We start from the raw sequence: 4,693 nt of genomic DNA on the forward strand, positions 1-4,693 counted from the left end.
TGTCAACTACAATATATTATGTAAGAAACTTCAAGCTATCGGTATAGGTTCTGTAGACTGGTTTAAGTCCTACCTTAGGAACAGGAGACAAATTATCAAAATCATCAAAACGGAATCAGAACCCCTGCCGATAGCATGTGGAGTTCCCCAAGGTAGTATTCTGGGTCCCTATTATTCCTATGCTATGTTAACGACATGCCTATCAATGTCAAGTGCAAACTCCTACTGTATGCAGATGACAGTGCTCTGTTAGTGTCAGGTAAAGACCCACAAGATATAGCTAATGTATTAACACTGGAACTGGGTTCTGCAGCAAACTATCATTACACCTCGGGAAACTGAAGCCATTCTCTTTGGCACGAAACATAAACTGAGAAGGGTAAATAATTTTAATGTCCAGTGTAAAGGGGAGCCCATCACTTCAGTTTCCTCAGTAAAATATCTGGGAATCCCTTTTGCCCCATGCATGTCAGGAGAATTGATAAGGAACAGTGTAGTAAAGAAGGCGAATGCCACACTGAAGTTCCTATATAGACAAGCACAGTGTCTACCTACTGAGGCTCGCAGGACCCTATGTCTAGCCCTTATACAGTGTCATATGGAGTACGCTTGCTCTTCATGGTACTCCTCTGCCCTGACACAAAAAAAAAACTGAAAGATAGACTGCAAATCACCCTGAACAAAATAGTAAGATTCATCCTGGACCTGGGTCCAGGAGAACATGTAGGCCAGAATGAATTACAGCAGTTGGATATGTTGAATGTTGAAGACAGTAAAACAACTGAAGCTAAATCATGTATATAAAACTGCTCACAAACAGTGTCCAGAATATCTTGTTGCCAATTTTGTCAAGGCTGGGAACCAAAGCAATCATAGTACTAGGGGGAGAGAGCACAACTTTGTAGTACCCACAGTCACTGGCCAGGCTTCGAGCACCTTTTATTGTACAGCAATAAAAGAATGGAACAGACTGCCCGCACATGTCAAAGCCAGTCATAGCATGAACCAGTTCAAGAAGAGTGTCAAAAGGTGTCTGATGAATGTAGCTACAGAAAAGGAGGGGAATGATTTTTTACTTTTTAGCTAGCACACGTGTAATTTTACCTTATTCCTAGTAATGACCCTCGTATTGTAGATAGTCTTAATGACCCTCGTGTAGTAGATAGTCTTTTTAGTATGATTATAAGATGTTATCTTCATTATTATTATTATTAAAGATTCACCGGTATTCTCCCGGCCCGGGCTTTTTCCAAGTGGTGGCCCGGCCTTGGCTCCCTGTCTAGGGAGTGTCTGAGACCTAAGTCTACCATGGGAAGAGGCACAAGTACCCCCTCATCTTTGGGACCAACTGTCCCCAGGCCTAGCCACATTCCCCGCCCTCACGGGGCTCGTAGGGAGAAACTAGGCCTCTCTGGTCTGCCATCCCCGCCCCAAGGGGGCTAACGGGAATGACAGTCTTATGAGCTAAAGGCTCGGGCTCAGGTACCTACCCTACCCTAGAAGGGTTAGGCATGGTATCGATGCTACCCTAGAAGGGCTGGGCATGGTGTCGATAACTTCTTTATAGAATAATATGATATTATATATTGGGGTCACTCTGACCCCAATGGAAATAAGTCACTCTGTCTGACTTTTTTGGGTTATCCTAGGTTCTCTACACATATGCTGCTATGTATGATAATTCTATGTAACTGTATTTGTGTATACCTGAATAAACTTACTTACTTATATTATAATAATAAGGGAAAAGGACCTCATTGGAAATAAGTCACTCTGTCTAACTTTTCTGGGTTATCCTAGGTTCTCTACACATATGCTGCTATGTATGAAAATCTATGTAACTGTATTTATGTATACCTGAATAAACTTACTAACTAACAAAATTTTGAAAGTTCTAGCTTCAATTTGAGTGGCTTGTGGGTTAAGTCTCTACAGTTTCTGTTATGGATAGTCACAGGTTGATAGAAAACGTTACTCACTACTGCCACATAAACTATGATAAATATCTGAGGACAGATCGGTTCGGTTCTGATGACCAGAGCTTTGGTAAGATGGGTAAGGAAGAAGGATGGGTAAGGATGGAAATATTGGAAAAGGGTGGGAGGGGAGAGAGAGGTAGGATATAAAAGGTAAGTGGCCCAACCACTTTGGTGTAATTTAAAAAGTGTATGTGAATTGATATTATTATTAAAGATTCGCCGGTATTCTCCCGGCCCAGGCCTTTTCCAAGTGGTGGCCCGGCCTTGGCTCCCTCTTTAGGGACTGTCTGAGACCTAAGTCTCCCATGGGAGGAGGCACACGTACCTCTTCATCTTTGGGACCAACTGTCCCCAGGCCTAGTCACAAGCTAGGCCTCTCTGGTCTGTCATCCCCGCCCCAAGGGGGCTAATGGGAATAACAGTCTTATGAGCTAAAAGCTCGGGCTCAGGCACCTACCCTACCCTAGAAGGGTTAGGCATGGTGTCGATCTGTGAATTGATAAGATATTCTTTAAGGGGTATACTAACCCATCAGAGTCACATAGATATAATAGGTATATAAGTACATGACTCTGAATTGGTAGTAGTTATACAAGTTGCAATTGCTTTTTTTTTTTTTTTTTTTTTTTTTTTTTTTTTTTGCGATTGCACAACGGATATTTATACAACAAAAAAGGCGATAATTTTCTGGCCAGTTTATAAGTTCGTGACAATAGCTTCTTAATGGTGGTGTCCAACAATAGTCAATAGCATAATTTTACATTAGAAAGTTATTTAAGATGTCTCCCTAATTGGGGGCGATGATTTTCTCAGTATACATAGAAGGGTTCTGGTGGTATCCAATCTTCTTCATCAGGTAAGTTGCTCAAAATCATGGGTCGAGGGTAATCATCTTTATGAATAAAACGACGAACCCTCTGTGGGAGAGTCATTCTTTGAGTCCTGTGAGGCGGAGTATTGATGGTGTAATCGGTGGTATTTATCACTTGTATAGGATGTTCTCTATCTGGCATGTATAGTTCGTGCATTGTATAAAGTTGTTTCTTTTTTAGGGTGTCAAGGCGTACATTTATGGCAGTAATATCTTGTTGTGTGTGTAAATCTGCCATTTTAACACTGTCTCTCCTCCTGGTATCGGTAATAAAGCGAAGAGCTCTATTCTGGACCCTTTGTAACCGTAGCATGTTGGTCTTTGTTGTTAATGACATTGGGACACAAGGGTATTCGAGTATAGGTCTTATTATCATTTTATACAGATGTTTTTTGACATGTTGAGGGGCTTGATTGAATCGAAAGAGTCTGCTAAGACCGGCTTTGGCTGTGTTGATCTTTCTAGTTACATGAGATGTTGAGTGGAGCAGCCTGTCTATTTCATATCCCAAGATCTTGTTAGGGTTTCTAATGGCTACAGGTGTACCTCTGATGGAGATACCCCCTTTATCTTCGATGGTTGAGGCAAAACATCCTATCGTGCTAACAAGGACCTTGTCAGGATTAGTCGTAATTCTCCATTTCTTCTCCCAATTAGATGTTCGACGAAGTTCAATATTCATTTTTTCTATGACTCTCTCATACTTGTATTTTCCTGTTACTGGAGTTGATGAGACGACATGAATAACATCATCTGCAAACTGTGTCACAATTGTGTCGTTAAACTCTGGTTGAGGAAGGTCATTCACATAAATGTTAAACAGAAGTGGACTGAGACAAGAACCTTGTGGGACACCAGCCGTCGGTATAAAAGGTTCTGTCGACTTGCCATGAAAGGTGGGAATGATTTTTCTTTGAGTTAAGAAATTATAAATTACTCTGAGAAAAGTCCAGTTATGGTCTGGTAGGTCAATGAGTTTGTATATAAGGCCATCATGCCATAAGCTATCAAAAGCTTTATGAACATCTCTGGTGGCAATTAAGGCAAGATTGCCCTGCTGTTTTAGACTTGCTACAGTGTCAAAAATAACATTTATTGCATGATTGGTACCTCTATGTGTTCTGAAGCCAAATTGTTTTTCAGTAAACAAGTGATTAAACTCCATATAGTAATTCAATCTCTGTTGGAAATGACTTTCTCAAGAACTTTCCCAGTGACTTCAAGTAAAGATATAGGTCTATAGTTCCCAGGTTGGTGGATGTCTTTATTGGGCTTAGCAAGAAAGATCATCCTAGCAGTCTTAAAAACAACTGGAAAATGTCCTGAGGCCAAGATGACATTAAAGATATTTACCAAGGACTGTTTGCAATTTCTAGGTAGGTACTTTATTTGTTTCATTGTTATTCCAGAGAGGCCAGGGGCTCTATTTCTCATTCTTCCAATAACCTGACTTATCTCTAGTAATGTAATAGGTCTAGTAAGCGGGTGGGTATCTTCAAGAGTTGAAGTATCAATGGTAGGTAGTGGTTGTAGATCATCCAAGTTCTCATCTCTCCATTCATTTACTAACTGATAATGATTATTATTAAATTGACGACTGTTATTGTGAGAGAGAATTTTCTCCCATACATCACCCATCAAATTAGCCTGGTCCTGTGGATCGTCAAGTTTAATTTCAACATCTTCATCATCCTCATCAGTGAAGGTATGAACTAGGTAGTTAGGAACCTTGTGCTTTCCCCCTAAAAGTTGTCGGATCTTACTCCAAAATTTTGCTGGTTCACGTTTATATTGATTAGCTTGAAGAACTAGAAATTTCCATATGGCTCGTTTGTGTTGACTA

The sequence above is a fragment of the Cherax quadricarinatus genome, chromosome 3 (genome assembly GCF_038502225.1).
Source record: "Cherax quadricarinatus isolate ZL_2023a chromosome 3, ASM3850222v1, whole genome shotgun sequence".
Lineage (NCBI taxonomy): Eukaryota > Metazoa > Arthropoda > Malacostraca > Decapoda > Parastacidae > Cherax > Cherax quadricarinatus.